The sequence below is a fragment of the Candoia aspera genome, chromosome 3 (assembly GCF_035149785.1).
Source record: "Candoia aspera isolate rCanAsp1 chromosome 3, rCanAsp1.hap2, whole genome shotgun sequence".
NCBI lineage: Eukaryota > Metazoa > Chordata > Lepidosauria > Squamata > Boidae > Candoia > Candoia aspera.
Genome location: NC_086155.1, coordinates 3314383 through 3330155, shown reverse-complemented (window position 1 = coordinate 3330155; position 15773 = coordinate 3314383).

Genomic DNA, 15773 nt, shown 5'->3' with positions numbered 1-15773 from the left:
CCTTCCTGGCTGGCTTCTGGCAAGCAAAATCAATGGGGAAATGCGTGATTCACTTAACAACTGTGTGGTTTGCTTAATGCCCATGGTGATTCGCTTAACAGGTGCTGCAAAAAAGATCATAAAATCAGGTCGGATTTACTGAATGACCGCTTCACTTAGCAACCAAAATCACAATCCCAATTGTGGTCGTTAAGTGAGGACTACCTGTACAAGGTTCTCCAGATGTTTACTCCAAATCTACTTCCTTGCAATTTCTACCCAATGCCTCCAGTCCTGCTCTGGGTAAGAGAGAACTCATCTTCCCCAATTTGTCTGAGTAAGAAAGTGGACTTGCCTTAACTTTTTTCATTTCACTGCTCCGCAGAGGAGTTGGATTCTAGGCTTCCCATTCTCCATCCTGGTCATCTTTCCCACAAGATGCTGGGGTGTTTTAATATCTTTAAAGCCAGTTGTAGATGGAGCTTAACCCAGACTAGAGCAGAAGTATTGTTTCCTGCTCAGAGATTCAGTTTTAATTACTACTGCATGGCAGGCTTACGTCCATCTGGTCATCAACTCAGACACTGAGATTATTGTCATTTCCTACATGTGCTGTTCATTTCTTTGTACTGACAGGCAAGCGTCTTTTTCTCTCTCTCACTTTTAATCTCACCACCCCATTTTCTTCCTTCCATTTTTCCTCCCCCTCCTCCACTTTCTACTTCTTCCTCTCTTGGCTTTACCGCTCTGGTGGGTTTTATTGTAGCTTAGGGAGCCACCCAGAGCTGTGATGCACAAGGTGGGCGGCCATACAAGTCTTCTCCCTAAATCAGTGGTTTTCGAACTTGGCAACTTTAAGATGCGTGGACTTCAACTCCCAGAATTCCCCACCTTAAGGGTGCCAAGTTTGAAAAACACTGACCTAAATAAATAAACTGCAAATGCAGCGAGCATCTCTAGCATGCCTTGGACCCAAGGATTGCTATCTATATAATTATTCCAGGGGACAGAAATGCTCTGGGAGGCGTATTGCTTCAGGCATACAACTGTCCAACTCCTTTATCAAACCGATTTTCCTTAACAGTCAGCCCAGAGTCTGTCTCCATGCATGCTTTTCCTGTTTCATATAAATGGTCACCTCCCCAGTCATGGCTAGCCGGGTTTTCTGGCAATCACGGCTTCCTGGAAGCCCGGCTCCCCCCTAGGATGCAAAGCCAACAGCAAATCTCGGAAGACGATGCTGTTTGCTCTGCCTGGGCTATTCCTGATCAATACCAGCTGTTTGCTGGCTTCAGAGAGATGCCGGTCACTGTTTCCTTGCTTGGGAGAAAACGCTGCTGAAACCGAGGGAGATTTTCTTGTGAGCTAAAGAGAACGAAGGCATCCGACTGTTCCTTCCCTACACTGATCTGGCTATATGGCAGGATTAGTTCCTCTCTTGTCTTCTCCTTCAAAATCAAAGGCGGGTCAAAAAGGCAGAGTCATAATTTAGGGCCTGTTTAGGAACCATTTGGCCTGCATCCAGGCAGTGTGCTGCTGGAGCTGCTATTTTGGGAAAGCCATGGGCTCTCCCATGTGGGAAGGAATGGGGCTGGGGTTGTTTTCTTAAGGGCACATTTTAGATGTTTTCAGAGTTGGTTTGGAATGGTAGACAAAAAAAAAGGGGGGGGGAGGAAACTGGCTTGCCGCAATCAGATCAGTAACTCCAGGGCTATGAGCCTGGACTTTTACATCTCCAGAAAGCCCCCAAGGCATAGGTTTATTTCTTTAAAAATCTTTTATATGCACAGATATACAAACATACTACCTACCTGTGCTGAGCTGAGTTGAATTGCATTGTGTTGCGTTGACTTCGGTGCCACCCAACTCCAAAGCAACGTCCCCCCCATGCTACCCATCATGCAAACAGACTGAGGAATTCACATATATTTGAACAAGATCCAATACATCAAAGGTGTTTTTTAAAGAAGTGTGGATTTCTATTCCCAGAATTCCCCATCTTAATGTTGTCAAGTTTGAAAAACATTGACCTAAATAAATAAATTGCCATTTTTTTGGGAAATAAATAAATAAATACATTGCCAAAAAAAAAATTTTTTTTTTACACTTTTGATGCTTGCCATCAAAATCCAACACATCAAATTTGATGCATGTTTGCATCAAATCTATTCAAAGACAATTAATAGAATGGCACAGGCTTCATCTGGTTAAACCATTTCTGGATTCACCCAATACATTGAACCATCAAACAACAAATGGATGAATTCACACAGTGTGCTAAACCAGGTTAACAACTAACCAAGCTGACCATGCATTGTTCTAGAGCAGAGCAGAGAGAAATCGTCTAATGGAATGCCAACTTTTTCCCAGAATGCCCTTGGAACAATGCTACATCGATGGCCTAGCATTGTTCCAGGAGCATTATGGGGAATTTCACATTATAAGCAGCAGGGGCATCTTCAAAGGGGGGTAAAAAATCCAAGATGGCAGCTACTATTGTGCAATCAAAGCCCTGCCCCTTTTTCATGCGCATTGTGTTGATGATGCACATGAAAAAGGGGTGGACCTTCAATCATGAAGTCATGACCACCACCTTGACTTTTTTGACCCTTCGTCACAGACACCCCTAATAAACAGCAACAGAAAGGAAAGTGCAGGAGAATCAGCTGATCTCACTCCCATTTGCAATTCTGATGTGCAAAGGAGGGGGGCAAGACTCTGTTTTTTTCACTATGAACCCCTCCATTCAGAGATCTCTGTGGGAAGGGCAAATGGTGCAGATGACAAAAGGAACATCGTGCCACCCCTTTGGTGCACGTGTTGTGATGTTGCCGGCATCTCCGAAAGGGCGAAGTTTGCATTGCTCCGTTGCTATGCTCATTTTCCAATTCTGACAAAACGGTCCCATCCTGCAGGTGACTCTACCCACATTTTGACTGAATTTGGAGGTCCATCTCAGCACCCATCCAGATCATTTTAAGGACCATGGAAAAGTGTCAGGAAGAACATGCAGGAAAGGTGCATAGATGGAAAGTGAAAAATAACTGGTCTCAGGAAGGGTTTCTCAACCAGGCTTCCGTGGCACCCTCGGGTTCCACGAAAGATCACTAAGGGTTCCCTGGGAGATCACGATTTATTTTAAAAATTATTTCAAATTCGGGCAACTTTGCATTAAAGAGGTAAGTTTCATTCTTTATTTCTAGTTTAGGAACACTGTTAATGCATCTATACAGGCCTACACATGAAATGAATATAATAATTTTATAACTTCTGCCCTATATCTGAGCCTGGATGCGCAGGGGTTCCCCGAGGCCTGAAAAATATTTCAAGGGTTCCTCCAGGGTCAAAAGGTTGAGGAAGGCTGCTCTAAGGTAATGCAAGTAGGTCTCAGTTAGTGCGGTTAATTAATCCCACAAAATGTTGCATTATTCCAATTTTCACTATTCTACAGGATATTTCTATGGAAAATAGGGCCATTGGTCCCATGACGGAAACAGGCAATGAACATTTTAAACGTAATAAATAAAAAATCTTCAGCAAAGGATTGTTACCTTGTCGTGGTGCTGGAGCTTGAGCACCTCAATGATGCCATGAGCTAAACCGTGAAGGGCCACCCAAGACGGGAAGGTCATGACAGAGAGGTCAGACTAAATGCGATCCCTGGGGAAGGTCATGGCAACCCACCCCAGTATTCTTGCCGTGAAAACTAAATGGATCAGTACAACCAGAGATATGTCGGTATACCATCGGAAGATGAGACCCCCAGCTCAAAGCCGAAAGGACGGCTAGCGGCCGACGGTGCTGGTGGTGAACGGCGAATCCGATGTTCTAAGGATCAACACACCATTGGAACCTGGAATGTAAGATCTATGAGCCAGGGCAAATTGGATGTGGTTATTGGTGAGATGTCAAGATTAAAGATAGACATTTTGGGTGTCAGTGAACTGAAATGGACTGGAATGGGCCACTTCACATCAAATGACCACCAGATCTACTACTGTGGACAAGAGGACCACAGAAGAAAGGGAGTAGCCTTCATAATTAATAGTAAAGTGGCTAAAGCAGTGCTTGGATACAACCCAAAAAACGACAGAATGATCTCAATTCGAATTCAGGGCAAGCCATCTAACATCACAGTGATCCAAATATACGCCCCAACCACAAATGCTGAAGAAGCTGAAGTAGAGCAGTTCTATGAGGATCTGCAGCACCTACTGGACAACACGCCTAAAAGAGATGTTATTTTCATCACAGGAGACTGGAATGCTAAGGTGGGCAGTCAAATGACACCTCGAATTACAGGTAAGTATGGCCTGGGAGAACAAAATGAAGCAGGACACAGGCTGATAGAATTTTGCCAAGACAACTCGCTCTGCATAACAAACACTCTCTTCCAACAACCTAAGAGACGGCTTTATACATGGACTTCACCAGATGGACAACACCGAAATCAGATTGATTACATCCTTTGCAGCCAAAGGTGGCGGACATCTGTACAGTCAGTAAAAACAAGGCCTGGAGCTGACTGTAGTTCAGATCACGAACTTCTTCTTGCACAATTTAGGATCAGACTAAAGAGATTAGGGAAGACCCACAGATCAGCTAGATATGAGCTCACTAATATTCCTAAGGAATATGCAGTGGAGGTGAAGAATAGATTTAAGGGACTGGACTTAGTAGATAGGGTCCCGGAAGAACTCTGGACAGAAGTTGGCAGCATTGTTCAGGAGGCGGCAACAAAATACATCCCAAAGAAAGAGAAAACCAAGAAGGCAAAATGGCTGTCTGCTGAGACACTAGAAGTAGCCCAAGAAAGAAGGCAAGCAAAAGGCAACAGTGACAGGGGGAGATATGCCCAATTAAATGCAAAATTCCAGAGGTTAGCCAGAAGAGACAAGGAATTATTTTTAAACAAGCAATGCACGGAAGTGGAAGAAGACAATAGAATAGGAAGGACAAGAGACCTCTTCCAGAAAATTAGAAACATTGGAGGTAAATTCCAGGCAAAAATGGGTATGATCAAAAACAAAGATGGCAAGGACCTAACAGAAGCAGAAGAGATCAAGAAAAGGTGGCAAGAATATACAGAAGACCTGTATAGGAAGGATAACAATATCGGGGATAGCTTTGACGGTGTGGTCAGTGAGCTAGAGCCAGACATCCTGAAGAGTGAGGTTGAGTGGGCCTTAAGAAGCATTGCTAATAACAAGGCAGCAGGAGATGACGGCATCCCAGCTGAACTGTTCAAAATCTTGCAAGATGATGCTGTCAAGGTAATGCATGCTATATGCCAGCAAATTAGGAAAACACAAGAATGGCCATCAGACTGGAAAAAATCAACTTATATCCCCATACCAAAAAAGGGAAACACTAAAGAATGTTCAAACTATCGAACAGTGGCACTCATTTCACATGCCAGTAAGGTAATGCTCAAGATCCTGCAAGGTAGACTTCAGCAGTTCATGGAGCGAGAATTGCCAGATGTACAAGCTGGGTTTAGAAAAGGCAGAGGAACTAGAGACCAAATTGCCAATATCCGCTGGATAATGGAAAAAGCCAGGGAGTTTCAGAAAAACATCTATTTCTGTTTTATTGACTATTCTAAAGCCTTTGACTGTGTGGACCATAACAAATTGTGGCAAGTTCTTAGTGGTATGGAGATACCAAGTCATCTTGTCTGCCTCCTGAAGAATCTGTATAACGACCAAGTAGCAACAGTAAGAACAGACCACGGAACAACGGACTGGTTTAAGATTGGGAAAGGAGTACGGCAGGGCTGTATACTCTCACCCTACCTATTCAACTTGTATGCAGAACACATCATGCGACAAGCTGGGCTTGAGGAATCCAAGGCTGGAGTTAAAATCTCTGGAAGAAACATTAACAATCTCAGATATGCAGATGATACCACTTTGATGGCTGAAAGTGAAGAGGAACTGAGGAGCCTTATGATGAAGGTGAAAGAAGAAAGTGCAAAAGCTGGTTTGCAGCTAAACCTCAAAAAAACCAAGATTATGGCAACCAGCTTGATTGATAACTGGCAAATAGAGGGAGAAAATGTAGAAGCAGTGAAAGACTTTGTATTCCTAGGTGCAAAGATTACTGCAGATGCTGACTGCAGTCAGGAAATCAGAAGACGCTTAATCCTTGGGAGAAGAGCAATGACAAATCTCGATAAAATAGTTAAGAGCAGAGACATCACACTGACAACAAAGGTCCGCATAGTTAAAGCAATGGTGTTCCCCGCAGTAACATATGGCTGCGAGAGCTGGACCATAAGGAAGGCTGAGCGAAGGAAGATCGATGCTTTTGAACTGTGGTGTTGGAGGAAAATTCTGAGAGTGCCTTGGACTGCCAGAAGATCCAACCAGTCCATCCTCCAGGAAATAAAGCCAGACTGCTCACTTGAGGGAATGATATTAAAGGCAAAACTGAAATACTTTGGCCACATAATGAGAAGACAGGACAGCCTGGAGAAGATGCTGATGCTAGGGAGAGTGGAAGGCAAAAGGAAGAGGGGCCGACCAAGGGCAAGATGGATGGATGATATTCTAGAGGTGACGGACTCGTCCCTGGGGGAGCTGGGGGTGTTGACGACCGACAGGAAGCTCTGGCGTGGGCTGGTCCATGAAGTCACGAAGAGTCGGAAGCGACTAAACGAATAAACAACAAAATAAAAAATGCATATGCATATTTGTTTGCATATTTAATGAAATATTACAGTAAAGGATAAAAAGAATATACCTATATAAAAGAATATTGTTGTTGTTTATTCGTTTAGTCGCTTCCGACTCCTTGTGACTTCATGGACCAGCCCACGCCAGAGCTTCCTGTCGGTCGTCGACATCCCCAGCTCCCCCAGGGACGAGTCCGTCACCTCTAGAATATCATCCATCCACCTTGCCCTTGGCCGGCCCCTCTTCCTTTTGCCCTCCACTCTCCCCAGCATCAGGATCTCCTCCAGGGTGTCCTGTCTCCCTCTATTTGCCAGTTATCAATCAAGCTGGTTGCCATAATCTTGGTTTTTTTGAGGTTTAGCTGCAAGCCAGCTTTTGCACTTTCTTCTTTCACCTTCATCATAAGGCTCCTCAGTTCCTCTTCACTTTCAGCCATCAAAGTGGTATCATCTGCATATCTGAGATTGTTAATGTTTCTTCCAGCGATTTTAACTCCAGCCTTGGATTCCTCAAGCCCAGCATGTCGCATGATGTGTTCTGCATACAAGTTGAATAGGTAGGGTGAGAGTATACAGCCCTGCCATACTCCTTTCCCAATCTTAAACCAGTCCGTTGTTCCATGGTCTGTTCTTACTGTTGCTACTTGGTCGTTATACAGATTCTTCAGGAGGCAGACAAGATGACTTGGTGTCCCCATACCACTAAGAACTTGCCACAATTTGTTATGGTCCACACAGTCAAAGGCTTTAGAATAGTCAATAAAACAGAAATAGATGTTCTTCTGAAACTCCCTGGCTTTTTCTATTATCCAGCGGATATTGGCAATTTGGTCCCTAGTTCCTCTGCCTTTTCTAAACCCAGCTTGTACATCTGGCAATTCTCGCTCCATGAACTGCTGAAGTCTACCTTGCAGGATCTTGAGCATTACCTTACTGGCATGTGAAATGAGTGCCACTGTTCGATAGTTTGAACATTCTTTAGTGTTTCCCTTTTTTGGTATGGGGATATAAGTTGATTTTTTCCAGTCTGATGGCCATTCTTGTGTTTTCCTAATTTGCTGGCATATGGCATGCCTTACCTTGACAGCATCATCTTGCAAGATTTTGAACAGTTCAGCTGGGATGCCGTCATCTCCTGCTGCCTTGTTATTAGCAATGCTTCTTAAGGCCCACTCAACCTCACTCTTCAGGATGTCTGGCTCTAGCCCACTGACCACCCTGTCAAAGCTATCCCCGATATTGTTATCCTATAAAAGAATATACTTATGTTTTAAATGTATGGTTACCCAAGTCACAGAGTAGTTCTAGAAAGCAAAATAAAAGCAAACAAATTCTACTGTAGATTCAAGCCTTCCAGCATCTTGTCCTATTTTAGCGTTGCTATGACCACGTTCATGTCATTTAATTACGTAAAATTTTTGTTCTAATGGAAAAACGAGCCTCTCCTTTTTTGAACCAGTCCTGTTTTCCTCTGAGAAGAGAAAATCTTCCTCTTCTCCACTTTGCACACCCAAAGACGAAAGTGTGTAAAACCAGCTGCAAATGCACCCAGAGTCGCCTCTGGGTTGCGTTCAGCATGACCTGGTATCAATTCACAATTCACACTAAATGGCATTATTTGAACTTGCACTGATCATGGCTGACCTGTACAAGTCAGTTCTCCCCCAAAGATTTTTAATGTCTGCGTTTTGCCAGCAAATCAGAAAGTTATCCAGCAGCTGAACCCCTTTTTCCAACAACCCTGTGGCTAAACAGGGAAGGAGCTGACCTCTTTTCACCGGCTGTCACCTGAAGGGCAAAGTGTATATAGGAAAGGCTTTATCGGGGTGACAAAATATCAATTCTGCCCATACAGGTCTCTTAGTGGGGGGGGGGGAGGGCTATCCAATGATTGGGAGGGCACTGGGTTGCCAAGTCCAAATGGGTCTGGAGCAGAAGGCACCTTCGCCCAGAAGGCTAACCTCTGGCCCACCGTGACAGCCACTGGGTGGGTGGGTGTGTGTCTTTTGAAGCCATCTAAAAGATCTTAAATGGTCTTTTCAAGCATTAAGGGCCACCACAGGTGTGATTGTGAGGCTTCATTGCATCAGAAGGGACAGTCAGGATTTTTTTCTTTTTTTGCTAAATTTGCTAATTTCCTTTTATCTCTCATCTCCCTCTCTCTCTCTCATCTTCTACCATCTATCTACCATTATCTACCTATCTATTGATCATCTATCTATTTATCTATTTATCTATCTATCTATCTATCTATCCATCCATCCATCCATCCATCCATCCATCTATCTATCATATCTATCTATTAATCATCTATCATCTATCTCTATCTTTCTATCATCTATCCACTAAGTAACAATTCAGTGGAGATCTTAATATTAAGCAATTAGTTTAAGTCTGAAAGTATGATTATATAATTAATATTCTGATGTGAATTGCAGCTTTTTAACATTATAGTTAACTTTGGATGAGAAGTCAGACAATCTTATGTCTGTAATGCTGATATCCTAAACTGCGATTAATACTGATAAAACTTTTACTTTTCTCTTTTTATCCTCAATACGCAACCTTTCTAAATAATGACCATCTTTTTACACCATCAGCCTCCAAAGCCACCTGGACTTGTGACCCTTCCTGAAATAGTGGAATGTCTTCTGGAGACAGTCAGAAGACCTCGAGGAGAGACCCTGCTTGTCCTTGCAGCATGGCCTGGAGGGTCTCTGACTCTGTGGCTCTGATGCTCCTGTTGTGCTGTGATTGGCAACTGATGGATGTCCCTGATTGCAGGGCCCTCCTCCCCTCCCCAGGACGCCCTTGAGAGCAAACTGGCACTGTGAACATAGAAGGCCATTAATCATGCACTGGATTGTTTGCCAGGCCCCGAGGCTGGTCGCGGGGAGAGAGGGTGGCCGATGCCAAACAATGGAATGATTTAAGCATCGTAGGGTTCCCATGGAAAGTGCCTATCCATAGACTGGGCCTCATGGTTTGCTTCTTTTCAATAAAACAGCAGTGGGCAAATGAAGTTCTGAATTCCTGGGAAGCCATAAAGGAATTAACTGTAAACTGCACAGAGTCCCTCTGCGGGGGGAGATGGGCGGTAGCACAAATTTGAGAAACAAACAAACTAATAAATAAATTTATTGTTTGTTTGCTTGTTCAATCACATTTGTATAGCCGCCCCCTCACTTAGTGACTCTGGGCAGCGTACGCAGCAATGATCAAGAATGTGTAAAAACCATTAAAAACAACCCGTTTAAATTAAAATAAACACAAGATGAAAACAAATAAAAAAGCAAAATAGCGGAAAAACAGAGAGTACACTCCGTTAACTGTCTTACAACCATCTAACAGTGTCCACTCTGCCATGGGATCCCCACGGTAGTTGACAGAGCCGTGTTTTGAGGGCCTTCGGGAAGGCCAACAGGGTTGGGGCCAACCTTACCTTGGGGGGAGTGATGTTCCACAGGGCAGGGGCCACAGCAGAAAAGGCTCTGCTCCTAGGTCCCACCCAGTGACTGTCCCTGTGTCACGGTCCCTGTTCCAGTGTTCCTGGAGAACATTGTAACGGGTTCCCATGCCATGGGGCTGACACAGGTCGCTGTGTGGGAGGGGGCTGCTCCTGTTCCTTGTACCAGGCTGCGACACGAGGAGGGAAGAATGAGGAATGCATGTTTGGGTTCCCTCGCCTGGTCAAGGACTTTTCCCGCAGACCGGCAGGAACCGTTAGGGGCACCTGCGGGCATGGAATTGTACTGGCTTTGGGGGGAGGGACTGGGAGTTGCTTGGGGTTTTATTGGGAGAAATCCCGCGCTTTCACTATGCTCAGCTTTGCTTGTGACCCTGCACACTATTCATTATTAAATCAGATATCCATGAAAGCCTTGCGTGAGTCTGATGGTGATTGTGAACAGGCCATCGTTACACCCTGGCCGACGAGACCGGCAACATGCCTCTCCTGCCGGGCCTGATGGGACGGGTAGATACACCCGGGGAGAGGAGGTCCCTCAAATATGCAAGTCCCAAGCTATGTGGGCCTTCAAAGGTCATAACCAACACTTTGAATTGGACCCGGAAGCAAGCTGGCAGCCAATGCAGCTCACGTAGCGGTGGTGTAGCATGTGCAGCTCTTGGCGCATGCATAACCGCCCACACCACTGCACTTCGCACCAGCTGAAGCTTCCAGGTACCCTTCAAGGGCCGCCCCATGTCGAGTGTGTTACAGTAGCCCATTCGGAGGTGGCTAGAGCATGAGTGACTGATTGCAGCGCCTGCTGATCCAGGAAGGGGCGCAACCGGCGCACGACACGAAGCTGCGCAAAGGCCCCGCTGGCCACGGCTGCCACCTGCTCTTCAAGCAGGAGTTGCGAGTCCAGAAGAACCCCCAAGTTGTGCTCTGGGTCTGTGTGCGGCAGCGCAACCCCATCCAGCAGCAAAGGTGGAGGAGATTAATACTACACTTCAAACAGAGCAATTAAAAAGATGGAAATCTCCGCAATAAAAAATCTTCATAATTGGATAGAACCGCCTGAGGAGTTGCCTGGATGTTCGGAGGAGGAGTGCATGGTTTGGAGACGTTTAAACAGACCGTGCACCGGTTTGGCCAGAACTAAAGATTATATGGAAGAATGCGGGTTTCTCCCTGAGGGCGAGGATATTTGCTGCGAATGCGGCAATATTCAAACCACTACCCACCTTTTACAGTGCCCTTTGGGACCGACACGCCCACAGAGTGGCTTATGGGTCGGAAACACCTCTGCCATCCGTGTGGCCCAGCACAGAGGTATATAAATTTTATAGTTTTATTAATTGTTTTTAACTTTTTAACTTTTGATTAATACTTTCCCCCTTTCTGTTTCCTGCACTTCTGGCACGAAACGAGACGAGATGAACCTCCAGATACAGAAGGCCCTAAAACCCACAGCCACTCCGTCTTGCCAGGGTTCAGCTGAAGCCTGTGGCTCCCCATCCAGGCCCCTACAGCCTTCAGGCACCAAGAAAGGACATTAGCAGCATCTCTTAACTCCCCAGGGATAGAAATGTACAGCTGGGTATCATCCCCATGGCAATGGATGATCTCACCCAACACTTTTGTTGGAAGTCCTGGCAAATCCAGCATGCCTCATTAGCGTGTGAATTAGCATGTACATTGAGTTGTCCCACAATGCAACTCTGAGGAAGCTGTTTGTTGCCACTCCCACTTCCTCTTTCTTCTTTTTCCCCTTCTTCCACCCAGGGAGAAGCAAGCTGCTGCTCTGCTTTCCGTTCATCAGGGCCATGTGCTCCGGCCTTGATGAAGGATTCTGCCCCTTTCTTCCACGCAGCTCTTGGCAGCTGTAGGGCTGAGAGTCTAGGGCAAACTAAGTAATTAGAAAGAAAAGAAGAACAAAGGAACTTCATCTTTTTCACCAAGATGGATGTAACAGAAACAACAAAGAATAAAGTCAGTAAGGATTCTTTTACTTCTCTTAACCTAATACGTCTAAGCATGTGATTCTTTATGCTTGGGTGGGCTGAATGTATAAGATCCATAACCTGTATTTCTCTGGCATGCTCACTGAAGCTATCTAAGTTAATTTTCTTTCTTCTGTGCCAACTTCTCAGCCCCATCCAGGCCCCTACAGCCTTCAGGCACCAAGAAAGGTCATTAGCAGCATCTCTTAACTCCCCAGGGATAGAAATGTACAGCCCATGGCAATGGATGATCTCACCCAACAGTTTCATGTAAATGTTAAATAGGAGTGGAGAAAATATGTGGCACCACACATAGAACTTGAAAACTTTGTCCCTGCTTGTATCATGTGACTCCTGCAGGTTGTCACAAAGGATTTTGGAAATGCATGACTGCTTAATTTTCAAATCCTTCTTGCCCACTCCTCTAAGACCTCTAGGGAGCCACGCAATGAATGATACTGCTTTGGTAGCTCCTATACCTGCAGAGCCAATCAAGGTCCTCGGAAGTCAAAGCAGAGTCTTCTGCATACTTGCTGCTTGCTTCAGGGGAGAACCAGGCAGTCTCCCCAGGGATATATAATCATGACCAGGTCCTCAGATGAGAAGAAGATCCAGGACTGCAAGAAGAAAACCCAAGAGACGTTGACCAAGACTAACACTTCTGCCATGCATCCTCAAGAATGTTGTGTTGGAGGGGAGAACATCAGAAGGCGCTCACTTGTGGAGGAAAGCAGAGTTGACCTGATGTTTGGGGAGCAACCTGGGCTCAGCTCATTAAGGTCAGTGGGACAACCCGGATCTGTGACGTCCTCTTCAATTCCTGCCTTAACTCTGAGCTGCCCAGACTCTTTCGTGGAAATTTCACTTGGGTTGTTTTATGGGTCTCTCTCTAGCAGTTCCTTCAAACGGTCTTCCCACTGAGTCTGCTCCGTGATGTATAAACTTGGACTGAAATTCTGGCTTGTAAACCTGGTGGATTTCCTGCTATGGAGGCCAATGGAGTGCAGCCATTGAGGGGCTCAGCCATTATACAGACATGCATTCACACAGCTCAGACCCAGGAAGAAGACCAGACTAAGAAACCAATGCCATGTAGGACTTAAACAACTTTTACTGTAACAGCTGTAGTAACATAATCTTGCATGTCTGAATGTGCATCCCCTCTCCCTCCCTTTATCTTGGCATGAACCAGGGAGGGGCTTGTCTGAGATGTTTCCCCAAATTAGTTCCTTGGGAAGGACTCAAGCCCCTCCTATCTGACTGTTGCCTTGGGAAAAGCTTTGCCTCCTGTCCTTCAAGTCCATTCCCGATTCCCTCTTCAACATCCTTGTGGCTCTGTAGGAAGCACGCCATGGAGCCTTTCCCAGCTCTGGGGCCTACTATGTGTGGTGGTTCTTGCCAATCTCCTTTGGGTGCCCATCAAAGTTTTCATCCTGGAAAGCTTCCAACATCCTCTTTATTCCCAGGAACATCTCTGGGCATTAAATCTAGCAGATATATGCTTTGTGATTGTCTGTGCCCACCACGACAGACATTTTGTGGTGGTGCCATTATGATCTATCCTGCCTTGAAACTCCAGATGGGCTCCCTGGCCCCAAAGAATTAACATGAATTCTCAATGAAATACTTCTGTTTGTTTCTCTAAAATTCCATTTTTCTGCCCTTTGAACATCCTATCTCTGACCCTAAGGTTGCCTCCTTCTGTACCAAATGCTGATTTAAACAGCATTGAAGAACAGTAAACAGAAAGCAAGATTAAAACAGCCATTCCACTATGTATTTGTAACAAAGCAGGTGATCCGGGGTGCCCTACTTCTTTGCCAAGTTTTTCTGCAATGTTTCCTGAAAAGCAAGTTGAATTCTGCAAAATATTCCCTACAACGTTAATTTGTATTCTCCTCTTCTGAATTTCTGTTTCTATTATTGTTTCCTGTTCGCTGTGGTCAGAACATTACTGATATATTATCCCTTGAATAATCAGTTCCTGTTCCCTATGGGAAAAACAGAGAGAACAATTTTATATGTACTTAGGGCACTGGAAAATCACCATGGTGTACCACGGATAAAGTGAGTTGAGCTTCTGCCTTTTGATAAAATCTCTTAGCCGGGTAAGGTGTTAGCAGACTCTTTCTGATTGTTACACCGCCATAGAGCTGTCTCCTACAACATGGTACACGTTATGAATAGTGCATAATACCACTGCATGTGACCTGTCAATCAAACATCATTGGATAGAGGATTAAAACTATTTGCCTGGTCATAAGCGTGTTCTTTTCATCTTGAAAATATTCATAGAGGAGAATTTTAGCTGCAACTTAAATGCAGTAAGGATTTCAAGGTTTTTCTTTAGCGCGTTTGTTTTTCTGCAGAGCCCTCATTTCCAGCTCAGGGGAGGAAGGGGGGTGTAGTGGCACAGTGCCTTTAGGCCCCTGGGGGGGAAAAGACAGCGCAGGGTTAGTGTTTCTGAAAATGGCTGTTTATTTTTTCCCGTAGCCTTTTCTGAAGGCCCAGGAGACTTATCCGAGCCAGACCAATGGATGACCCCATCTTCCCAAGACATTTCACCTCTTGGCTCGGTGGCGGAAATATGGAAGGAGGCTGGTTGCCAAGTCTCAGTGTTTGACCTCAGCCTTCAGCCTTTCCACTTCCTCCTCCTGAGTATCTCCGAAACAAAAAACAATATATTCAGGGACTGGACAGGATTAAGATCTTTCTTGCATGGCTTGATCACAGTGCCCTCTCCTGTCTCTACAAGTGTTTCTCAGCCTTAGCAACTTGGAGATGTCTGGACTTCAACTCCCAGAATTCCCCAGCCAGCATCTTCAAGTTGCTATGGTTGAGAAGTAAAGATAAAGGTTTCCCTTGACATTAAGTCCAGTCGTGTCCTACTCTAGGCTGAGAAACACTGACCTAAATGGATGTTTTGGAGCCTGATACACCCTAAGCTACAGCACGAGGTTGGAAAACTGCAAAAGTAAAGCATAGCTGGCTGGGGAATTCTGGGAGTTGAACTCCACACTTCTTAAAGTTGCTAAGGTTGAGAAACACTGCGATAGAGACTATCCAAAGATGTCTTGGACCTATGAAACCATCATCACCCATCATCCCCCCCTTCTTCTTCTTCTTCCTCCTCCTCCCCCTCCCCCTCCCCCTCCTCCTCCTCCTCCTCCTCCATCTTCCTTCTGGAAAGTAGAAGATGTCGCAGCTACACTAAGGCAGGAAAGGTGTGGACCCAGGGGTTTTCTGAGAGAAGTTTGAGACCTCCAACGTTTCACCCTCTGGGTTCCAGCCCTAGAGCAGCGCTGTATTTTATTCTTTACACAGTATGCTTTCTTACTCCGAGACCGAGCACATGCGAGGGAACGTGATCTGCTGAACGTGATTCAAGGGCATGGTGATCTGCTGAGGTGGCTCCCTTGCTCATACTGCCCAACCTTCTTGCCTAGCCTCTTTTAAAAATAGCATAAATGTGTATAATGGCAATGTGTTTTAATATTGTTATTATATGATTCTATTCTACACCGCCCAGAGTCCCGTTCTGGGGGATGGGCGGTCGGATAAATATGATTTATAAAGATGATGTCTCTCTCCATCTTCTGCCTGGGACAGTCTTCCACTCAGCCTAATGGTAGGGCCGGCCTTGACCATCTGGAACAGGCCTTACGAC